The 25,390-nt window shown below is 41.9% G+C and overlaps 1 protein-coding gene across 9 annotated transcripts in view; it reads right to left on the minus strand.

Moving 5' to 3' along the window:
- TJP1 (tight junction protein 1) overlaps nucleotides 1-25,390 on the minus strand; it is a 276,908-nt gene that overhangs the window by 197,871 nt on the left and 53,647 nt on the right. For 2 of the 9 annotated variants that reach the window (XM_030814393.1, XM_030814394.1), the window contains exon 2: nucleotides 11,134-11,345. The exons of 5 other annotated variants lie outside the window; for them this stretch is intronic. The gene's annotated coding sequence lies outside the window, so the exon portion shown is untranslated. Of the gene's footprint in view, nucleotides 1-11,133; nucleotides 11,891-15,818; nucleotides 16,094-25,390 lie in introns of those variants that run through there. 2 more of the 9 variants (XM_030814392.1, XM_030814391.1) reach the window with 2 other exon arrangements.

The raw sequence follows: 25,390 nt of genomic DNA on the forward strand, positions 1-25,390 counted from the left end.
CTTTGCTGAGCATAGCCCAGAGCACACCTATTGCGGGGTGTAGTCAGGTGCCTGCAGCTCTCCCAGGCTGGAATCGCACACCAGTGGCTCTACTGGTCTGGAGTCATGTGGTGGTCCACCCTCACAGCAGCCTCTGCTTGGCTCACTTGACCAAGGCTTCCAGCTGCTACATTCTTCAAAATCTAGGTAGGTGTAGCAACACCCCTAGAGCTTGTGCACTCTGCATACCTGCAAAGATGGCACTGCCTGGGGACTGACAAGGTTTACTGACTCTGTCTCCTGGAGGGGCAGCCACTGCCACACCTGGGCCTACTAAAGCCAAACCTGGGGTAGCTGAGGATCCCTGCCCTAGAATGTGGAGAGCAGAGCTTTGAGGTGGTGCCCAGTACTGCAGCAAGCACAGGGGTCCCACAGTTCATCCTTGGCCCATCCTTTCAAATTGTTCTGCCACCAAGGCCCTTGCATTCTGGCCTTGTGATGACAGTGGTAGCCTCAATAATCTCCAAAACGTCTTCAAAGTCATTCTTCCATTGTCTTCATGACTAGCACCTGGTGGATTCATACTGATCTCATCAAAGGGTTACTTGGCCACACCCTTGCTGTTCTTTCCCAAACACACTTCCACAGTATGGACAGGTTTAGAATTGTCCAAATATTTAAGTTCTTCTTCCCTTTTGATTGGAACTTCTGCCTTTAAATCATTATTCTCTTCTCACATTTTACTATAAGCACTCAACAGACACCAACCCGCATCTTTGACACTTTGCTTAGAAATTTCTTGTGCCAAATATCCTATTTCATTGCTCATAAGTTCTACCTTCCACAAAATGTGAGGACCCAAACACAACTTAGTTAAGTTCTTTGCCACTTTATAACAATGATCATGTTTCCTATGGTTTCTAATAACATGTTCCTCATTTCTGAGACCTCATCAGAATTGCCTTTACAGTCCGTATTTCTAACAATATTCTGATCACAACCACTTAAACATTCCGTAAGAAGATGGAGGCTTTCTCTACAGCTCTCCTTCCCTCCTTCTAAGTTCTCACCAGAATTGCCCTTTAGGGTCCATTCACAGCAATCTAAGCTTTTTCTAGCATGCACCTCAAAACTCTTCTTGTCTCTATCCATCATCCAGTTCCAAAGCCACCTCCACATATCTAGGCATTTGTTATAACAACAACCCCACTCCCAGTACCAGTTTCTGTCTTCGTTCATTCAGGCTGCCATAACAAAATATCATAGACCAAGCAGCTTATAAACAACAGTTATTTAGTTCTCTGGAGGCTGAGAAGTCCAAATTCAAGGTGCCAGTAGACCCAGTGTCTGGTGAGAGCCCACTCTCTCTTATACAGTGCCGCCGCCTTCTGTCCTCACGTGATGTAAGGAGGCAGGGCAGCTCTCTGGGGCCTCTTCTACAAGTTCACTAATCTCATTTGTTAGGGCTCCACTCATGACCTAATCACCTCCAAAAAGGCCCCATCTCCTAACACCATCGCTTTAGGGGTTAAGATTTCAGCATACGAATTTTGAGGGAGCACAAATGATATGGTTTGGCTGTGTTCTCACCTGATTCTCATCTTGAATTGTAACTCCCACAGTTCCCACGTGTCACAGGCGGAACCCCAGTGGGAGGTGACTGAATGATGGGGGCGGATCTTTCCTGTGCTGTTCTCCTGATAGTGGGTGAGTCTCATGAAATCTGACGGTTTTAAAAAGGGGAGTTTCCCTTCACAAGCTCTCTCTTCTTGTCTTGCTACCATGTGAGACGTGCCTTTCACCTTCTGAGGCCTCCCCAGCCACGTGGAACTGTCAGTCCAATAAACCTCTTTCTTCTGTAAATTGCCCAGTCTTGGATATGTCTTTATCAGCAACATGAAAATGGACGAATACGGTAAATTTGTATCAGAAGTGGAGTGTTGCTGAAAAGATACCCAAAAATGTGGAAGCAACTTTGGAACTGGGTTAACAGGCAGAGGCTGGAACAGTTTGGAAGGCTCAGAAGAAGACAGGAAAATGGGAGCAAGTTTGGAACTTCTTAGAGACTTGTTGAATGGTTTTGACAAAAAATGCTGATAGTGATCTGAACAATAAGGTCCAGGCTGAAGTGGTCTCAGATGGAGATGAGGAACTTGTTGGGAACTGGAGCAAAGGTGACTCTTGCTATGTTTTAGCAAAGAGACTGTCAGCCTTTTGCTCCTGCCCTAGAGATGTGTGGAACTCTGAACTTGAGAGAGCTGATTTAGGGTATCTGGCAGAAGAAATTCCTAAGCAGCAAAGCATTCAAGAAGTGACTTGGGTGCTGTTAAAGGCATTCAGTTTTATAAGGGAGCTTTAAGATTTGACTGCCCTGCTGGATTTCGGACTCACATGGGGCCTGTAGCCACTTTGTTTTGGCCAATTTCTCCCATTTCTAACAGCTGTATTTACCCAATTCCTCTACCCACATTGTATTTAGGAAGTAACTAACTTGCTTTTGATTTTACAGGCTGATAGGCAGAAGAGTCTTGCTTTGTCTCAGACGAGACATTGGACTGTGGACTGTTAATGCCGAAATGAGTTAAGACTTTGGGGGACTGTCAAAAAGGCATGATTGGTTTTGAAATGTAAGGACATGAGATTTGAGAGGGGCCAGGAGTGGAATGATACGGTTTGGCTGTGTCCCCACCCAAATCTTATCTCGAATTCTAACTCCCACAGTTCCTATGTGTTGTGGGAGGAACCCAGTGGGAGGTGATTGAATGATGGGGGTGGGTCTTTCCTGTGCTGTTCTTTATTTATTTTATTTATTTATTTATTTTTTATTATTATACTTTAGGTTTTAGGGTGCATGTGCACAATGTGCAGGTTTATTACATATGTATCCATGTGCCATGTTGGTTTGCTGCACCCATTAACTCGTCATTTAGCATTAGGTATATCTCCTAATGCTGTCCCTCCCCCCTCCCCCCACCCCACAACAGTCCCCGGTGTGTGATGTTCCCCTTCCTGTGTCCATGAGTTCTCATTGTTCAATTCCCACCTATGAGTGAGAACATGCGGTGTTTGGTTTTTTCTCCTTGCAATAGTTTACTGAGAATGATGTTTTCCAGTTTCATCCATGTCCCTACAAAGGACATGAACTCATCATTTTTTATGGCTGCATAGTATTCCATGGTGTATATGTGCCACATTTTCTTAATCCAGTCTATCGTTGTTGGACATTTGGGTTGGTTCCAAGTCTTTGCTATCGTGAATAGTGCCGCAACAAACATATGTGTGCATGTGTCTTTATAGCAGCATGATTTATAGTCCTTTGGGTATATACCCAGTAATGGGATGGCTGGGTCAAATGGTATTTCTAGTTCTAGATCCCTGAGGAATCACCATACTGACTTCCACAATGGTTGAACTAGTTTACAGTCCCACCAACAGTGTAAAAGTGTTCCTATTTCTCCACATCCTCTCCAGCACCTGTTGTTTCCTGATTTTTTAATGATGGCCATTCTAACTGGTGTGAGATGGTATCTATTGTGGTTTTGATTTGCATTTCTCTGATGGACAGTGATGATGAGCATTTTTTCAATTGTTTTTTTGGCTGCATAAATGTCTTCTTTTGAGAAGTGTCTGTTCATGTCCTTTGCCCACTTTTTGATGGGATTGTTTGTTTTTTTCTTGTAAATTTGTTTGAGTTCATTGTAGATTCTGGATATTAGCCCTTTGTCAGATGAGTAGATTGCAAAAATTTTCTCCCATTCTGTAGGTTGCCTGTTCACTCTGATGGTAGTTTCTTTTGCTGTGCAGAAGCTCTTTAGTTTAATTAGATCCCATTTGTCAATTTTGGCTTTTGTTGCCATTGCTTTTGGTGTTTTAGACATGAAGTCCTTGCCCATGCCTATGGCCTGAATGGTATTGCCTAGGCTTTCTTCTAGGGTTTTTATGGTTTTAGGTCTAATGTGTAAGTCTTTAATCCATCTTGAATTAATTTTTGTATAAGGTATAAGGAAGGGATCCAGTTTCAGCTTTCTACATATGGCTAGCCAGTTTTCCCAGCACCATTTATTAAACAGGGAATCCTTTCCCCATTGCTTGTTTTTGTCAGGTTTGTCAAAGATCAGATTGTTGTAGATACGCGGCATTATTTCTGAGGGCTCTGTTCTGTTCCATTGATCTATGTCTCTGTTGTGGTACCAGTACCATGCTGTTTTGGTTACTGTAGCCTTGTAGTATAGTTTGAAGTCAGGTAGTGTGATGCCTCCAGCTTTGTTCTTTTGGCTTAGGATTGACTTGGCAATGCGGGCTCTTTTTTGGTTCCATATGAACTTTAAGGTAGTTTTTTCCAATTCTGTGAAGAAAGTCATTGGTAGCTTGGTGGGGATGGCATTGAATCTATAAATTACCTTGGGCAGTATGGCCATTTTCACAATATTGATTCTTCCAACCCATGAGCATGGAATGTTCTTCCATTTGTTCGTATCCTCTTTTATTTCATTGAGCAGTGGTTTGTAGTTCTCCTTGAAGAGGTCCTTCACATCCCTTGTAAGTTGGATTCCTAGGTATTTTATTCTCTTTGAAGCAATTGTGATTGGGAGTTCACTCATGATTTGGCTCTCTGTTTGTCTGTGATTGGTGTACAAGAATGCTTGTGATTTCTGTACATTGATTTTGTATCCTGAGACTTTGCTGAAGTTGCTAATCAGCTTAAGGAGATTTTGGGCTGAGAGGATGGGGTTTTCTAGATATACAATCATGTCATCTGCAAACAGGGACAATTTGACTTCCTCTTTTCCTAATTGAATACCCTTTATTTCCTTCTCCTGCCTGATTGCCCTGGCCAGAACTTCCAGCACTATGTTGAATAGGAGTGGCGAGAGAGGGCATCCCTGTCTTGTGCCAGTTTTCAAAGGGAATGCTTCCAGTTTTTGCCCATTCAGTATGCTATTGGCTGTGGGTTTGTCATAGATAGCTCTTATTATTTCGAGATACGTCCCATCAATACCTAATTTATTGAGAGTTTTTAGCATGAAGGGTTGTTGAATTTTGTCAAAGGCCTTTTCTGCATCTATTGAGATAATCATGTGGTTTTTGTCTTTAGTTCTGTTTTTATGCTGGATTACATTTATTGATTTGCGTATGTTGAAACAGCCTTGCATCCCGGGGATGAAGCCCACTTGATCATGGTGTATCACTTGATCATGGTGTATAAGCTTTTTGATGTGCTGCTGGATTCGGTTTGCCAGTATTTTATTGAGGATTTTCGCATCAGTGTTCATCAAGGATATTGGTCTGAAATTCTCTTTTTTGGTTATGTCTCTGCCAGGCCTTGGTATCAGGACGATGCTGGCCTCATAAAATGTGTTAGGGAGGATTCCCTCTTTTTCTATCGATTGGAATAGTTTCAGAAGGAATGGTACCAGTTCCTCCTTGTACTCTGGTAGAATTTGGCTGTGAATCCATCAGGTCCTGGACTCTTTTTGGTTGGTAAGCTATTGATTATTGCCACAATTTCAGAGCCTGTTATTGGTCTATTCAGAGATTCAAATTCTTCCTGGTTTAGTCTTGGGAGGGTGTATTTGTCGAGGAATTTATCCATTTCTTCTAGATTTTCTAGTTTATTTGCGTAAAGGTGTTTGTAGTATTCTCTGATGGTAGATTGTATTTCTGTGGGATCGGTGGTGATAACCCCTTTTTCATTTTTTATTGCATCTATTTGATTCTTCTCTCTTTTCTTCTTTATTAGTCTTGCTAGTGGTCTATCAATTTTGTTGATCTTTTCAAAAAACCAGCTCCTGGATTCATTAATTTTTTGAAGGGCTTTTTCTGTCTCTATTTCCTTCAGTTCTGCTCTGATTTTAGTTATTTCTAGCCTTCTGCTAGCTTTTTGAATGTGTTTGCTCTTGCTTTTCTAGTTCTTTTAATTGTGATGTTAGGGTGTCAATTTTGGATCTTTCCTGCTTTCTCTTGTGGGCATTTAGTGCTATAAATTTCCCTCTACACACTCCTTTGAATGTGTCCCAGAGATTCTGGTATGTTGTGTCTTTGTTCTCATTGGTTTCCAAGAACATCTTTATTTCTGCCTTCATTTCATTATGTACCCAGTAGTCATTCAGGAGCAGGTTGTTCAGTTTCCATGTAGTTGAGCGGTTTTGAGTGAGTTTCTTAATCCTGAGTTCTAGTCTGATTGCACTGTGGTCCGGAGAGACAGTTTGCCATAATTTCTGTTCTTTTACATTTGCTGAGGAGAGCTTTACTTCCAACTATGTGGTCAATTTTGGAATAGGTGTGGTGTGGTGCTGAAAAAAATGTATATTCTGTTGATTTGGGGTGGAGAGTTCTGTAGATGTCTATTAGGTCCACTTTGTGCAGAGCTGAGTTCAATTCCTGGATATCCTTGTTAACTTTCTGTCTTGTTGATCTGTCTAATGTTGACAGTGGGGTGTTAAAATCTCCCATTATTATTGTGTGGGAGTTTAAGTCCCTTTGTAGGTCACTCAGGACTTGCTTTATGAATCTGGGTGCTCCTGTGTTGGGTGCATATATATTTAGGATAGTTAGCTCTTCTTGTTGAATTGATCCCTTTACCATTATGTAATGGCCTTGTCTCTTTTGATCTTTGTTGGTTTAAAGCCTATTTTATCAGAGACTAGGATTGCAACCCATGCCTTTTTTTGTTTTCCATTTGCTTGATAGATCTTCTTCCATCCCTTTATTTTGAGTCTATGTGTGTCTCTGCATGTGAGATGGGTTTCCTGAATACAGCACACTGATGGGTCTTGACTCCTTATCCAGTTTGCCAGTCTGTGTCTTTTAATTGGAGCATTTAGCCCATTTACATTTAAAGTTAATATTGTTATGTGTGAATTTGATCTTGTCATTATGATGTTAGTTGGTTATTTTGCTCGTTAGTTGATGCAGTTTCTTCCTAGCCTCGATGGTCTTTACAATTTGGCATGTTTTTGCAGTGGCTGGTACTGGTTTTTCCTTTCTATGTTTAGTGCTTCCTTCAGGAGCTCCTTTAGGGCAGGCCTGGTGGTGACAAAATCACTCAGCATTTGCTTGTCTGTATTTTATTTCTCCTTCACTTATGAAGCTTAGTTTGGCTGGATATGAAATTCTGGGTTGAAAATTCTTTTCTTTAAGAATGTTGAATATCGGCCCCCACTCTCTTCTGGCTTGTAGAGTTTCTGCCGAGAGATCAGCTGTTAGTCTGATGGGCTTCCCTTTGTGGGTAACCCGACCTTTCTCTCTGGCTGTCCATAACATTTTTTCCTTCATTTCAACTTTGGTGAATCTGACAATTATGTGTCTTGGAGTTGCTCTTCTCGAGGAGTATCTTTGTGGCGTTCTCTGTATTTCCTGAATCTGAATGGTGGCCTGCCTTGCTAGATTGGGGAAGTTCTCCTGGATAATATCTTGCAGAGTGTTTTCCAACTTGGTTCCATTCTCCCCGTCATTTTCAGGTACACCAATCAGACGTAGATTTGGTCTTTTCACATAGTCCCAAATTTCGTGGAGGTTTTGTTCGTTTCTTTTTATTCTTTTTTCTCTAAACTTCCCTTCTCGCCTCATTTCATTCATTTCATCTTCCATCACTGATACCCTTTCTTCCAGTTGATCGCAACGGCTCCCGAGGCTTCTGCAATCTTCGCGTAGTTCTCGAAACTTGACTTTCAGCTCCATCAGCTCCTTTAAGCCCTTCTCTCCATTGGTTATTCTAGTTATCCATTCATCTAATTTTTTTTCAAAGTTTTTAACTTCTTTGCTATTGTTTTGAATTTCCTCCCGTAGCTCGGAGTAGTTTGATCGTCTGAAGCCTTCTTCTCTCAACTCATCAAAGTCATTCTCCATCCAGCTTTGTTCCATTGCTGGTGAGGAACTGTGTTCCTTTGGAGGAGGAGAGGTGCTCTGCTTTTTAGAGTTTCCAGTTTTTCTGCTCTGTTTTTTTCCCCATCTTTGTGGTTTTATCTACTTTTGGTCTTTGATGACGGTGATGTACAGATGGGTTTTTGGTGTGGATGTCCTTTCTGTTTGTTAGTTTTCCTTCTACCAGACAGGACCCTCAGCTGCAGGTCTGCTGGAGCTTTCTAGAGGTCCACTCCAGACCCTGTTTGGCTGAGTGTCAGCAGCGGTGGCTGCAGAACAGTGGATTTTCGTGAGACCACAAATTCAGCTGTCTGATAGTTCCTCTGGAAGTCTTGTCTCAGAGGAGTACCTGGCCAAGTGAGGTGTCAGTCTGTCCCTACTGGGGGGTGCCTCCCAGTTAGGCTGCTCGGGGGTCAGGGACCCACTTTAGGAGGCAGTCTGTCTGTTCTCAGATATCCAGCTGCGTGCTGGGAGAACCACTACTCTCTTCAAATCTGTCAGACAGGGACATTTAAGTCTGCAGAGGTTCCTGCTGAATTTTTGTTTGTCTGTGCCCTGCCCCCAGAGGTGGAGCCTACAGAGGCAGGCAGGCCTCCTTGAGCTGTGGTGGGCTCCACCCAGTTTGAGCTTCCTGGCTGCTTTGTTTACCTAAGCAAGCCTGGGCAATTGCGGGCACCCCTCCCCCAGCCTTGCTGCCGCCTTGCAGTTTGATCTCAGACTGCTGTGCTAGCAATCAGCGAGATTCCGTGGGCATAGGACCCTCCGAGCCAGGTGCTGGACACAATCTCCTGGTGTGCCGTTTTCCAAGCACGTTGGAAAAGCACAGTATTAGGGTGGGACTGACCTGATTTTCCAGGTGCCGTCTGTTACCCCTTTCTTTGACTAGGAAAGGGAACTCCCTGACCCCTCGGGCTTCCCGAGTGAGGCAATGCCTCGCCCTGCTTCGGCTCTCGCACAGTGCGCTGCACCAACTGTCCTGCACCCACTGTTTGGCACTCCCTCATGAGATGAACCCGGTACCTCAAACGGAAATGCAGAAATCACCTGTCTTCTGTGCCGCTCATGCTGGGAGCTGTAGACCGGAGCTGTTCCTATTCGGCCATCTTGGCTCCACCCTCCTGTGCTGTTCTTGTGATAGTGAATGAGTCTCACAAGAGCTGATAGTTTTAAAAATGGGGGTTTCCCTTCACAAGCTCTCTCCTCTTGTCTGCCGCCATGTGAGACATTTCTTTCACTTTCCATCATAATTGTGAGGCCTCCCCAGCCACCTGGAACTGTAAGTCCAATAAACCTCTTTCTTTCCTAAATTGCCCAGTCTTGGATATGTCTTTATCAGCAGCGTGAAAATGAATGAATACAACAAACATTCAAATCATGGCAATAGAAAACATTTATATAGAATCCCTCAGATTTTTTTTGAAAGGAACAACTTATTTAATTTTAATCAATAGTTATATTTAGTGATTATATTTCACAATGTTTCATATAAAATCTATTAGATAAATGAACACAACATGGTTATTACATAATGCTAATACAGGTGGAGCACCCCCAGTCTGAAATCTGAAATGCTTCAAAATTTGAAACTTTCTGAGTGTCAACATGATACTCAAAGGATGTTCACCAGAGCATTTTGGATTTCAGATTTTCAGATTACGGATGCTCTACCTGTTAAGTATCTGCAAATATTCAAAAATCTGAAAAATATCTAAAATTCAACATACTTTTTCACAAGCATTTTGGAGAAGGCATAGTATTGAAGAATTACTCCCACCTTGAATTCTCTTTGGAGTGAGGAAACAATGAATAAAATGCTTATTAAATATATGGGAATACACAGGTTATACATAACAGAGAAACTAAAATGTATTGATTTTTGGTTCATTTTGATTCATTTTCAGCTAATATGGATGGTTTAAATGAAGTATAAACAGATGAAATAAGAACAAAGATAAGGAGTGTTAGGGTGGGTCCCTAGGAAGGGAATGTGGAACATTACTGGGACTATAATAATTATCCAATTAGGTTAATCTCTATTATTTTGGACATTCAATCAGTAGCCCTGAAAACATAAAGCCAATGTTTCATGAGGCAGAAAGTGACTTCTAAGGAAAGAAGCCCCCACAAAGCCAAGATCCTCCCAACTGTTAGGTAAAAGTGGACCTCCACCAGCATGAAGAAATAATCATCTCTTCTGTTTTTAATTATATATGGACAGACAAGTTCCAAATCCCTATTTTATGTTTTCTACTTCAATTATTCCTTTCCTATTGCCATTTAAGCTCATTTTCTATTCTGCTCTCAATTAAGTGAAGTCACCATTTTCCCTTTAATCATATGTTATCCTCCAATTTACCTTCCTACTTCATTTACTTCCTTACTATTGTCTTTGGGAAGTTTTGTCAGCTCTTCAGATGGGCAGAAGATGTGGGGGCAGGGAAAGAGGCATGGGCCGGCTGGAGACCACCTGACAGGGAGTCGAGGCCTGTCTCACCAGGTGTGTGAGCACAGGCAACTGTGGAGCCCTCTGAACCCCAACCTCATCTTCAGTAAAATGGAACAGCCACGTCTACATCACCACAGGTTTGCTGTGAAGTTTAAAGCTATTCTACATTAGGAGTTCAATAATCATAATAAAGTTGTCAGTTTTCTTTTTACCTCCTAATCAATGTGTTAGTCCCTGAAGAAAATCATTAGGCAAAAAGGACCCCACCCACCCACCCACACACTAACATAAAATAGTCGCCCAATAGCAGGAAGTTGTATTAACTGATTCATTTATTCAGGAAATATTTGTTTACATTTTGATCTACTCCATGCCAGATACTGTTATAGGTACTGAGGATACAGCAGTGAGCAGGCAAAAGCTACTGCTCTCGTGGAGCTTCTATTCTAGTAGGGAAAACACAACTAATAAAATGAATGAGCAAAATGTATAGTATATTAAACAGTGGTTAAGTGCCATTAGAGAAAGAGAAGGAGGAAACTCAGGGTGGGGGGATGGCAAATGTGATCTTACAAGGGGTTCAGGCAAAGGTGACATGAAAATGAGACTGGAAGTAGTGAGTGAGGAGCCGTGTGGCTGTCCAGAAGCAAGGAGCCACCTGAAAAGGCTCTGGGACAGGAGTGTGCTGGGCACGTGAACACAGCCAGGGTGGCTGGAAAGAGCTACAGGGGAAAGAGAAGGAGGAGATGGTGAGAAGGGAGAGGTACAGGCCTTCCTTTGGCTTTGACTGAGTGAGATGAAAGGGCAAGCCAAGTTCTGGGCAGAGAAATAACAGTGCAGCTTACCTTTAACAGGATCCTTCTGGTTCTCTGAGGGGTGCACTGGGAACAGGCGGCAACAGGGCAAGTGTGACAGCAGAAGCTACTATGAAGCTACTTCGACAGTCCAGGTGAGAGATGATAAGAGTTTAGGTGAGGGTGGTAAGCAGTCACATACCGGATCTATTCCAAAAGTGCAGCCTCAGCAGAGTTTGCTGAGGGACTGGATACATGCAGAGCTGAGAGAAAAAAGTCAAGGATGACCCCAAGGTTTCTGGCCTCAACAAGTTACTAGCTGTATAAACTGCACAAAAACTTGATTTCTGACCCCGAGGACTAGATGAGTAATCAATATACATGAGTGCATAGCCCAGTGTATGGCACATGGGCTTGTATGGTATGCTTAGGTTCAAGTTTACAAACCATATTGAATTTCTACTTTGTGCTTCACTCTGACTCTGCTAGGTCCAGAACTATAAACATCAGTAATATGTGAAATGCACCCTCAGGAGTTTATGATCTAGTGAGACAAAGAATCATCCTTTATAGTGCAAGCTTCCCCAGCAGCCACAGAAACGAGTAGAAGATTCAGATGTCAGCAGGGAAGGGAATGATTGACTCAGAGGGAGGATATCTAGGAGGGCTGCCTGGAGTAGGTGACAACAGAGTAGTGGTGTCTTCTCAAGAGGAAAATCGATGAGGACTGGCACAGCTGGGAAAAAGGTGATAAAGAGGACAGTAGTGGGTAGACTTCTCAAGAAGAAAATCGATGAGAACGGCACAGCTGTGAAAAAGGTGATAGAGAGGGGCGTTGATGGAATGCTTACCCGATACTGAATGATGATCACTTATTGTTGAAGATAGAGACTGTGTCTCTTTTAACACCACAATCCTGAGATGTAGGCACAGCATTCTGAAGATCGCAATGCGTACAAAGTTTCTTATAAATATTCCACAACTACACAGTTGTTACTTGTTTGACTGTTCTTGCTTTCACAATTATAATTTGGTTCGGTCAACTCTAGTCAGCAATATAACATCACCTTGTACACCTCCAAAGCAAAATTGCCCAAAAGTATAGCTGTCTCAGGAGTCAAGTCCTGATCCCCACTCCTTGGGGCCTTCTCGATCCACAGATCCAAAAAACCACAGATGCCTCTGGTGCATTCTGCCAATGATCCTTGGCAGTAAACAAGTGTCACTTCTGACTAGGCACCGTGGCTCATGCCTGTAATCCCAACACTTTGTGAGGCCAAGGCAGGTGGATCACCTGAGGTCAGGAGTTCAAGACCAGCCTGGCCAACATGGTGAAACCCCATCTCTACTAAAAATACAAAAATTAGCCAGTGTGGTGGCGGGCACCTGTAATCCCAGCTACTCAGGAGGCTGAGGCAGGAGAATTGCTTGAACCTGGGAAGTGAAGGATGCAGTGAGCCGAGATTGTGCCACTGCATTCCAGCCTGGGCAACAGAGCGAGACTCCATCTCAAAAAAAAAAAAAAAGAAGTGTCACTTTTAATAACATTACTCAATTGATGACATGTCTGCATCATCGTCAATTATGATTCAAGTATTTTCATACTGTTCTCATATACTTTGTACCAGCCCGTAATTCTGCATTTGCTTTTTCTTAGTAAGATGAAATAAAGGCCTATAAACATTTAGAATAATATGAAAAAAGAAGCCACAAATATTAACCCTCTAGTTCATGTCACCAACCCTGAATGCAACTCTATTTCCACAAATTGGAAGAGAGGGGAAAGAATCCAGATAGTAAATGAAATTTTTACAGTCATATTTGATTCTTTAATTTGAATCATGAAGAACTTTGAAAGTTTATTTTGTGAGAAAACTAGAAAATTAAAAACTAACAGAAATAGTTCATGAAGAAATGTACTTTTTAAAACCTTTCCACTGCATTCTTTTCCTCTTGGTGGTGAAAGTTATAGATTCAACTGCTTGGAAAAAATATAGGCTACACGCCCAGTATCATTAGTTTGTAGTTTGTTCTAACTGTGGTATAGATGGAGGAAGAAATCATTAGCAAACTAAAGGTAAAATAAACTCAACTATATGAAAATCAGTCAACAGTCAGGCTTCATTTTAAAAAAAAACCTTCCATTAAATCACAACACGCACTCAAGTTTACAAGGGTCAAGTCCTAGTAAAAACACCTTTAAAAAGGAACAAGAAAGTCAGAACTATTCTTTATTGATGTTCCTTTTTTGTCATGAACCAGTTCTGTATGAACAGAATTCCTTTATTTAATAAATTGCACTAAGGCATCATTTGCTCAGCCATAATGGAATTACTTTGATCCAACGGAAATAAATAAGGACTAGAGAAGTGGAAATCAACAAGTCAGCAAGTTAACATCTCAGTTGTTATATGCCATTCACCTCTAAAGAAAAAAACACTGAAGGCCCAACACAGTGCCTCATGCCTGTAGTCCCAACACTTTGGGAGACCAAGGCGGGTGGATCATGAGGTCAAGAGATCGAGACCATCCTGGCCAACACGGTGAAACCCTGTCTCTACTAAAAATAGAAAAATTAGCTGGGCGTGGCGGTGGGCGCCTGTTATCTCAGCCACTCGGGAGGCTGAGGCAGGAGAATCACTTGAACCTGGAGGGCGGAAACTGTCAATCCCATTTAAGAAAACTATCTTTTCTATCTAATACGCCAGGTTTTGACCTAAGTGATTACAGGCAAGCCCAGCCTCTATAAACAAAATGAGGCTGTTCCCACAAAACACACTAGGAGGGGGCCCTTGCCAGGCTCCCTGTCTCACCCACTTCCCTCCCCATACATACACTTGGTGGCTTCTGGCCTGGAGAAGGGTCAGTCAGGAGGAAGCAAAACTTTCCAACTGATCTATGTGTCATCGTTTTTAAGCTCCATATGAAGCTCAAGATGAATATTTTATAAAGGCACAAACCCTGCATGCCACAAATTTTTTAGTTTTCTTACATGATCAAATGTACTTACAATATCATGTAATATTTATCTAGAAGGATCTTCTTGTCACTTGGTAAAACAGTGGGTAAAAATTAAAGCCCAACTCACTGAGAAACTATTAAATGAACAAATTACATGTTCAATCTCACCAAGTTTCAGAATCTTTTTTTTTTTTTTGAGACGGAGTCTCACTCTGTCGCCCAGGCTGGAGTGCAGTGGCATGATCTCGGCTCACTGCAACCTCCGCCTCCCGGGTTCACGCCATTCTCCTGCCTCAGCCTCCCAAGTAGCTGGGACTACAGGTGCCTGCCACCACGCCTGGCTAATTTTTTGTATTTTTAGTAGAGATGGGGTTTCACTGTGTTAGCCAGGATGGTCTCAATCTCCTGACCTTGTGATCCGCCCACCTCGGCCTCCCAAAGTGCCGGGATTACAGGCGTGAGCTACCACGACCGGCCCAAGTTTCAGAATCTTAACAAATTAGGAAATTAGATATTTGTCCTCTTTTTCTGAAATCAGGGGAACTTCTGGGAAAAAGCAGCAATCTAAGTAGACTACGGCAATAAGAAATTCCTTTATGGAAAATTAGCTTGTAAAAATCCAAATAAAGACGTATTTGTAGAGGGCAACCTGAAGGCAAAATATCATGCTCATACAAAATGAACTGCAGAATTGAGAAGCACAAGTGCCTGGAGGCAGCCCCATTATCAATTCTTTGACCTCTTGGAGCTGGGTGTGAGGGCTAAAAATAAACTTACTTCACCAGCTGAACTCCTTCAGGTCTTAACACCTAAAATCTTGGATCCATAGATGTGTTTGGTAACGGACGGAGACCAGGGGTGGGCAGAGTGGTAGCAAAAGGGTGGCGGATGCTGCAGGCCACAATGAGGGTTCAGGATTTCCTTCTAAATGTGATCAGCAGGAAAGTGACAGGATGATTTACATCTGAAAAGGACTGCTCCAGCTGCTCTGCGGAGATGAGACCAGGTGGATGCAGAGAAACCAGGTACTGGCTACTGCAATAATCCTTGTGAGAGACCAAGCAGTAGAGCAGGCAGTGAGAAGTTATCAAATTTGGCATGCAGCTAGAGGAGAAAGCCAACAGGACTTGACGGTCAGTCAGATGTAGGATGAAGAGGAAGAGAAAGTCAAATCTCTACCACTTTTCACAAAAATAAACTACGGATTGTTCCAGTAGTCAAGATACATCATTCAAAGGAAAACTATGGCAATGGCTATAAACAAATAATTTACAAAAAAAAAAAAGATGTATGTGCAAATGACCACATCGAAAGATTTCAACACCACTAGTAATTACAGAAATGCAAACTAAAGCAAAAACTAGAATGCTTTCCCCTGTCTTATTAGAAAAAAAAAAAAAGATAATTGAAGTGGGCTGAATAGTATTCCTCAAAATTCATGTCCATCTGGCACCTCAGAATGTGAGAGTCTTTGCAGATGTAATTAGTTAAGATGGGGTCAGATGGGATTACAGTAGACCCTAAGCACAATGACTGGTGTCCCTATAAGAAGAGGAGAGGACAGACAGAGATACACAGGCAGGGAAGAAAGTCAGGTGATGATGGAGGTAGAGACTGCAGCGATGCAGCTACAAGCCAAGAAACACCAATAGGAACTGCAGCCACCGGAAACTAGGAAGAGGCAAGGACGGATCTTCCCCTGGGACCTTTAGAGGAAGCATGGCCCTGCTACACCTTGAGTCAGACTTCTGGCCTCCAGAATTGTGAAAGGATACATTTTTGTTGTTTTAAGCCACCAAGTTTGTGGTTCTTTGTCACAGTAGTCCTAGCAAACTGACAAAATAATTGACAGTATTACTGAGAGTGTGAAAAGCACAGTCATCCTCAGGCCTGTTGGCAAAAGCATAAATTAGTACAATAGCCTTTGGGAAAAATAATTCGGCAATGCTTGCCACAATTGTAAATGACCAGATCTTTTGACTCAGCAATTCCAATGTGAGGAGTTTATTCTAAGGAAATAATTAGAAACATGTGCAAAGATTTTAAAAGAATGTTCCTCACAGGGTTAAAACTGGAAAAAAATCTACATGTTCAAAAATTTAAAATAAGTAAAAAAAAACTATGGTGCAAACTTACAACAAAGTACCATGATGGGAAGATAAGTTTGGCAGTTTCTTACAAAACCAAACAATCTTACCAACTCATCCAGCTGTCACACTCTTTAGTATTTACCCAAATGAGTCGAAAACATATGTTCACACAAAAATCTGCACATGAATGTTTATGGCAGCTTTAATCATAATTGCCAAAACCTGGGAGTAACCAAGATGTCCTCCAACAGGTGAATGAATAAACAAAACTTTGGACATTTATTTACCGCAATTTAGAATATTATTTAGCAATACAAAGAAATGAGCTATTACCTACAAAAAACATGGAGGAAAATTAAATACATATTTGGTTTCTTTTACTTAGTAATCTGAAAAGGCTACATATTGTATGATTCCAACTATCTGACATTCTGGAAAAGAAAAAACTACAACTGTGAAAAGATTAGTGGTTGCCAGGGGTTTCCAGGGCTGGTATGTGGAACAGGTGGAGCACAGAGGGTTTCTAGGGCAGTGAAACTACTTAGTATGATAGTATAATGGTGGATATAAGTCATTATACATTTGTCCAAATTCAAAGATTGCAGAATGCCAAGAGTGAACCCAAATGTAAACCATGGACTTTGCATGATAATGATGTGTCAATGTAGGTTAATCAGTAGTAACTAAAGTACCACTCTGGTGTGAATATTGATAGTGAGGGAGGCTATGCCTACGTGGGTGCAAGGGTTATACAGAAACTCTCTGTACTTTCCACTCAAGTTTGCTGTGAACCTAAAACTGCTCTTAAAAATAAAGTTAGGCCGGGCGTGGTGGCTCACGCCTATAATCCCAGCACTTCGGAAGGCCAAGGTGGGTGGATCACTTGAGGTCAGGAGTTTGAGACCACCTTGGCCAATATGGTGAAACCTCATCTCTACCAAAAATAAAAAAATTAGCTGGGTGTGGTGATGCACGCCTGTAATCCCAGCTACTCAGGCGGCTGGCTAAGGCAGGAGAATCACTTGAACCCAGGAAGCGGAGGTTGAGCCGAGATCGCACCACTGCACTCCAGCCTGGGCAATAGAGCGAGACTCCGTCTCAAAATAAATAAATAAATAAAGTTTAATAATCTAAAATAAAAATTAAAAAAAGTTCTTGAAAAATATTGGGTTTTTTTTTTTGTTGTTGTTGTTGTTTTTGAGACAGAGTCTCACTCTGTCACCCAGGCTGGAGTGCAGTGGCACAATCTCGGCTCACTCCAACCTCCGCCTCCTGGGTTCAAGTGATTTTCGTGCCTCAGCCTCCCAAGTGGCTGGGAACACAGGTGTGTACCACCACACCCAACTAATTTTTGTATTTTTAGTAGAGACGGGGTTTCGCCATGTTAGCCAGGCTGGTCTTGAACTCCTGACCTTAAGTGATCCGCCCTTCTCAGCCTCCCAGAGTGCTGGGATTACAGGCATGAGCCACTGTGCCTGGCCTTGAAAAAGTATTTGATGATAAGGATATTCAAGATATGTGATGTATTGTTAACTGGAAAAAGTAGAATATAAAAATATAACCTACAGTATGACTCTAATTTTGTTTTTAAAAAGTATACGGTAGCAAAATATTAGCTACCAATTGGTGAATCTAGATGAAAAGGTACATAGGAGTTCATTGTATTATTGTTGCTACTTGTGTGTAGGTTTGAAACTTTTTCAAAATAAAAAGTAAAAGAATTGAGAAAGGCAAGGTGCGGTGGCTCATGCCTGTAATCCCAGCACTTAGGGAGGCCGATGCAGGCGGATCATGAGGTCAGGAGATCAAGACCATCCTGGCTAACACAGTGAAACCCCATCTCCACTAAAAATACAAAAACTTAGCCAGGCATGGTGGCGGGCGCCTGTGGTCCCAGCTACTCGGGAGGCTGAGGCAGGAGAATGGCGTGAACCTGGGTGGCAGAGGTTGCAGTGAGCCGAGATCATGCCACTGCACTCCAGCCTGGGCGACACAGCAAGACTCCGTCTCAAAAAAAAAAAAGAACTGAAAAGAAGTGGTACATACATGTATTCATACGCCATTAGACAAGGCATAGAAAACACTACACTATTAATACTGGTTATCTCTGAGTGATGAGATTATGCACAATTTAGGAGGTTTGTGTGATTTCTTATATTCTCCAACATTTCTACAATAAACATGTTTGTAATCAGGAACACAGAGTTAATATCATTTAAAAGCAATAACAAATGCAAGGGTCTAATAAACCTAAGAACATTAATTTGAAAAATAACAAACCTTTTCAACTAAGCTATCAACGCCACCTGCTTTGTTGTTTTAACTTACCCATCACATTCATGTTCATGGCCTTTGTAACCTCTTCCATTCCTCCCAAGCTTCCCCCAAGTTCCCGCGACCTCCTTCTCTTTTGCCTGGCAACCTGTCTCCCTATGCAGAGATGTTGAACACCGCCTAATTCCTTTGCTTGCATAACAAAGTTCCTCAGAATTTTCAACCACAAGTTCTTCCATTCCTCTTATCATTTTCTGCTCTTTAGAAAAACAAACCAACTGAGAACAACAGTGCTCTTGGAAACTAAAAATATGGACAGAGAGGGGAAAAACACCAACAGAAATTTGGAAGATAAAGTTGAGAAATTACCTTATAAAGCAAAAAAAAAAAAAGAAGAAGGAAAGATAAAGAGGGAGGAGACAGGAGATAAAAGGTCCAACATGAGAAGAAGAAAATGTTTCCCAAATTTCGAAAGACATTCTCTATTTTGAAAGGGCCTACTCAGCAAGTATCCATCACAATGAATTTAAAAAGACCTACTCCATGGACATCAGAACACCAGGGATAAAGAGAAGAGCCTAAAAGCTTCCAAAGAGAGAGACTTGAGAAAGTGTAAGGACTGGGATATCAGAATAGCACTGGATTTAGTGATAACACTGGGAACTAGAAACAATTAATGATGCCTACAAAATTAGAAGAACAAATTTCCAACCTAGAATGCTATACCCAACCAAGCTATCAAGTGGGCAGGTGATATAAAGACATTCTCAAACAGTCATTGTACCTCCCTTGACACTACAGGAGCCACCACTGATGGCCACCCCTGCAGCCACCCTCATTCTTCCTTGCTAACAAATTCTAATTTTATTCTGATATTAAGTGGCCATCTGTTTTGAAGGTGGGGCACCAGTCCCAAGAGGGTGAATTTATTAGCAGACGCCAGTTATGGCAATTCCAATCCCTCTGATACGACCTGAGATGTGAAGCTGGCTAGGAGGTTTTGAGAAAATAATCTCCTGGCTTTTAAAAAGAGGCTCAGCCGGGCACAGCAGCTCATGCCTGTAATCCCAGCACTTTGGGAGTCCAAGGTGGGCGGAACACCTGAGTTCAGGAATTCAAGACCAGCCTGGCCAACATGGTGAAACCCCGTCTCTATTAAATGTAGAAAAATTAGGCCAGGCGTGGTGGCTCACGCCTGTAGTCCCAGCATTTTGGGAGGCCGAGGCGGGCAGATCACGAGTTCAAGAGATCGAGAACATCCCGGCTAACATGGTGAAACCCCGTCTCTACTAAAAATACAAAAAAAAATTAGCCGGGCGTGGTGGCACGCGCCTGTAGTCCCAGCTACTCAGGAGGCTGAGGCACGAGAATGGCATGAACCCGGGAGGCAGAGCTTGCAGTGAGCCGAGATTGTGCCACTGCACTCCAGCCTGGGGAACAGAGCGAGACTCCGTCTCAAAAAAAAAAAAAGAAAAGAAAAAGAAAAATTAGCTGGGCGTGGTGGTGCACGCTTGTAGTCCCAGCTACTTAGGAGGCTAAGGCAGGAGAATTGCTTGAACCCAGGAGACAGAGGTTGCAATGAGAGGAGATCAGGACACTGCACTCCAGCCTGGGTGACAGAGCATGACTCCATCTCCAAAAAAAAAAAAAAAAAAGAGGCTCACCAGAGAAAACGGTTTATTTTTAAACTTCCAGCTATTGTGGTCTGCATATGACACCAGAGACATGGCAACTACCTTGCAGTTATCCCATGAAGACAAACCCTCACCTTAAAGAATTGAAAGCTGGCTCAAAGAAAGAGTTGAAAGTTGGAAAGAACCTAAGTCCTTGGAAATATTACTAAGCCTACCCTGTAGCCAGCCCTAACAACAGACTTATGAGTCAAAAACAAAGTTCACTTTCTTGATGCCCAAGTCCTGAGTCCTCAGCACCTACAGGAGAAAGGCTGGTCTCCCACTGTGCAAAGACCTGCTACAGCCCTTAGGGTACTGCTCCCTGGCAACCCCAATTCTCACACTATGCTCATACAGGATTCTGAGGGGAGCTGGGCATCCTACCCACCAAGCAGAATGTCTTTGTGCACTAGGGCCAAGCTGGAGTCTGTAGATTAGAACCCGGGTCTCTGAGGAATAGGGTAGCTAAACCCTTCCAGGACTTCACATGGAACCCATCCATCAGTTAAGTTGTTGGAGGCAGAGATGGGAAACTAACTTAGCTTTTAATTTTAATTATTCTTTAAGTCTTCATCACTTATCTCAGTCTAAGCAGAGTTTCTAGGCTGATCCAGATTTATGCTCCACAAAGGACTGCATATCTGCATTGAAATCAGAAACACTCTAAAAGGCAACGTGATATTTGTTTATTTGTACTACTAAAAACCACTGGAGAAAATACCTTATCTGGAAAAATAGTTTGAACTTTTACTCACCTCGCAAATCTAAATTGATATCTAACACCCATCTTCCTTGCAAAACAATAGCCGGCAGTAGAGACAGAACCTTTTATACTAAGAAATGTTACAGAAACCTGAGAAGAAATAAATACAGTACTTATTTTCTATGTACACTCACTTTCTCCTTTAACATCAAAGCGTGTTTATATTTTTAAACACTAAGGTGGAAAGAGTGACTTTATTATGTTCACTCCACCCAAGTTCATTGCTACAATACCTGACTCTCTGCCAAGGTGCTTAGCCTATCGCTAGGAAGTCCTAAACACAGGCCTGTTTTTAAACACTTTCACCACTCCCTTAGCCTTTCCACTTTGAAAATATTTTCTGGTATCATGTTTACTTTTACATTTTAAACACTGTTTATATGTAGAAGTGTATTTTAATTATTGTCAAGTGATTAATACTATTCTTACTATCTGAATGTAGATTATTCTATATTTCATTAAAGTTGAAAGAATTATATTTGTGGTTTAGCTCTAACAACTGTGCTAACAATACTAGTGATAAAAATGCACTCATAAATCAGTTTGTATAATTGTTGATATGCATAATGACTAACAAAATTGCTTCCCCAATAACTCTAATGATATGAGAGTAATCACCTCCTCTCCTAAAAATAACACGCTACAAGCACAGGGAAGTCCCAACTTAGACATGGATTCTGCATCGTCAATTATATGTGATGGGGTAAACTAAAAGAGAGTAACAGATTATCTGAGGTGGAATTAAATGATCAATGAGTCCTGAAAGACAGGGAGAGGAGAACATACACCTGCATGGTAAGAGTACATCAGCGGGTGCCCCTCTACCACTCACTAGCTGATACTTTTAGCTCCAGATAACTCTGTTGCTTTCAGACCATTGGAGGCAGTAAGCTGGACTATGATGATCTCAGGGAGAGCAGATGCAAATAAATAATGTGCTAAAGATTCAGTCACCTTCTTCCTCTACAATACATTTACCTGCATTGGTATCTCTCATGAAACCTACTCAAATGCAGTCATGTCAGCAGTTGCCCACTGCAGCTGAGGGTGGTCCCAATGCTTCAGGCTCAGAGCTGGCATACAGCACACCAGATCTGCTCAGTCTCAGAACTTAACTCCAAAACCCAGAGGCTGACAGAGCTGAGCTGCTGTTTCTAGAATGGCTATCTCAAGAACTGGCCAAGGCATAATGGAACCCATTAGTAAATTCAGCAGAAGAAGGAAGAGGAAGGAAAATAAGAAGGGGGGAATGTACTAGTCTGTCTTCATGTTTCTATAAAAAACTACCTGAGACTGGGTAATTTATAAAGAAAACAGGTTTAATTGGCTCATGGTTCCATGGGCTGTACAGGAAGCATGGTTGAGGAGGTCTCAGGAAATTTACAATCATGGTGGATGTCAAAGGGGAAGCATGCACGTCTTCAGTGGCCAGCAGGAGAGAGCAAAGGGGGAGGTGCTACACACTTTTAAATAACCAGATCTTGTGAGAACTCACTATCACGAGAAGAGCAAGGGGGAAATCCACCCCTATGATCCAGTCACCTCCCACCAGGTCCCTCCTCCAACACTGTGGATTATAATTTGACATGAGATTTGGATGGGGAAACAGAGCCAAACCATATCACGGAAGTTCAATCTCATAATGAAAGCAAATCTCATAATTATTTTTGTTAACCATGCATTCCTCTGTTGACTCAACTAAGACTCAGGCTCTGGGAACTTAAAATGCACCAGGCTCTATCTATGTTAGGAGTTATGGGGATATAGAAAAATGAGGCATGATCTGGATTCTTGGGGAGTTTGCAATCCAATGAGGAGAAAGATGAGTGTCTTAGTCACCTGGGCTGCTATAACAAGATACCACAGATGGGGTGGCTTAAACAAATATTTATTTCTCACAGCTCTGGAGGCTGGGAAGGCCAACATTACAGCTCTGGCAGATCTAATGCCTGGAGAGGCCCGCTTCCTGCTTTGTAGATGGCTTTTTGCTGTGTCCTCACATAGTAGAGAGAGAAAAGAAAGGCACTGGTCCCCTTCTTCATATGAGGGCACTAAGCTCATTCATGGAGACTCCACTCTCATGGCCTAATCACCTCCCAAAGGTCCTACCGCCTAATACCATGGCACCAGGGATTTAGGATTTCAACATATGAATTTTTAACACAAATAGGCAGTCCATAAGCACAAGAAAACAACTATTTAGTTTTGAATCAAACAGTAGGTTGAACCACACAAAATTGTGTTCATTGTAGTGAAAAACAGAAATTTTTGTAGTCAGAGAGGTAGCTTGGGGCCGGGCGTGGTGGCTCACGCCTGTAATCCCAGCACTTTGGGAAGCCAAGACAGGTGGATCACAAGGTCAGGAGTTTGAGACTAGCCTGGTCAACATAGTGAAACCATGTCTCTACTAAAATACAAAAAGTAGCCGATGTGGCAGTGCATGCCTGTAATCCCAGCTACTCAGGAGGCTGAGGCAGAAGGATCATTTGAACCCGGGAGGCAGAGGTTGCAGTGAGCTAAGATCATGCCACTGCACTCCAGCCTGGGAGACAGAGCGAGACTCTGTCTCAAAAAAAAAAAAAAAAAAAAAAAAAAAGAGGGAGCTTGGAAAAATATTCTGGGAGGTGATGGAACTGTTCTGAATTTTGATTGTGGTGGTTGTTACATAACTTATTGCACTTATCAAAACTCTCAGAAACTGTACACCAAATAGAGTGAATTCTACTGTATGTAAATTTAAAATAAATTTTAAAAGCAGCTGAATATCAGTAATTTCATATGGTTTAACCTAGTAGATGCGCCGGCTCAGGCAGACAGTTTTGCAGGATTGCAGGAAGCAGAGACGAGCAGAGATTAATAGAGAAGTAATAGTCTCATGAACTACAACCATTTCATCAGAGCCTTGAAAAAATAAAGAAGCCCTCAACACTGAAGAAAAGAAGGGCAAGAAGGTAAATATCCTAGAGACAAGGACAGCACAAGCAGGCAAAAAGTTCTACAAACTCACAGCAGGTGTGGAGAATAGCAAATAGAGCAGTAGATAGTTCATGAAAACAGGGGGATCACAAAAAAAGGGGGTAGAATACAGAGGACTTAAAAGACCAGGTTAAATAGACTAGAATTTATTCTACAGTCAATGGCAAGTTAGTAAAGTGTTTAGACAAAGGACTGACGTGACTAAATCTATTTTGGAAAGATAACCTTGATAAAAATATGGAGGATTTATTTGTTGTGGGAGGTATCAGAGGCAGGAGAATGACCTATAAGGGTTTCTTAATTGGGGTCTGTGAATTTCTTAACATGGTTGCAATACTGTGTATGTGCACACACACTTGTACATACGCACATTTTTTTCTAGAAGAGGGTCTATGGTTTTCATTAGCTATTGAAGGAGTTCATAACCTCCAAAGGGTTAATAGCTTTAAGAACTGTAATATTCAAGTGCATCAAGATGCAGCAGGAGTTAAGTTTTCCGTGAGCAGAATAAATTCATGAGACATTTCATGAAGATCGCATTTCTGGACTTCCAATTAACTAGTGAGTGAGAGTGAGAGAGGGAGGATCGAAAGATGACAACAAAGTTTCTAGCTTGCTGACCTGGGAAGTGTTGAGGGAGAGGAAGGGAGAGGGAGGAAAAGGGGTATCATTACACTAAGAACAAAAAAATGATTTCACTTCAAAGAACTGAATATTTAACCTCTGCACTTGTGTCACTCTTAGCTGGAGATTTTCTTCTATTTTTATGGGCCAAAGTATTTCTGGCTAAAGAGAGAGATAAGACGTACTACAGAGGACCGTACTTGCATATGAAAATAAAAAGCAGATGAGAAAACAATCTTCAAAGCCTTTCTCAGAGTGAGTTAGCTCTCCACAGGCTTGCTTTCCACGTTCTCATGGCATTAGGAAACCTCAGGGGGATGGTATCTGCCTCTGTCACACAAGGGAATGAATGTAACATACAGGATTGGAATAAGCTGAAGATACACATCCAAACAGTATTAATATGTTTTAAACGTACAAAACATTTCATATGACTTGAGGATTTTTGTAAGTTAGGAATTCAACTCACTAGCAGGGATTACACCTTAAATAAATATAGTTTCTTCCCTGGTGTTTTCATACATCATGGAGCAAATTTATGTTTCCTTGGTAAACATTTGTTTATTAAATAAAAGTCTGCCTGAAGTTGAAAGGGGATGCTATATAGAGCTCCCCTAATTGCTCTGTTAGCTCATCTGACCTCCAGAGGCCCTGGGATCCAAAGAGCTGCACCCCTACCTCGGGAAACCTGGAGAAAGCCAGGCAGCGGCAGGACAGTGAGAAGCCCTATGAAATGCTCTGGGTTGGCACTTGATCTTTACACACAGGATTCAACATAATAGAGCAACTTGAGAAGACAGAACTGGATTTCCTGAATGGGTAATGAGCTCCCTTACATTTAACTCACTGGAGGCTAACATCATCCTTAATTAAAAAAGAAAAAAAATGGTACTATTAAAATTACATTTACTTCCTATAATAGAAAGCCAAAATGGAAACTACCAGAG

The sequence above is a fragment of the Nomascus leucogenys genome, chromosome 6 (genome assembly GCF_006542625.1).
Source record: "Nomascus leucogenys isolate Asia chromosome 6, Asia_NLE_v1, whole genome shotgun sequence".
NCBI classification, from domain to species: Eukaryota; Metazoa; Chordata; class Mammalia; order Primates; family Hylobatidae; genus Nomascus; species Nomascus leucogenys.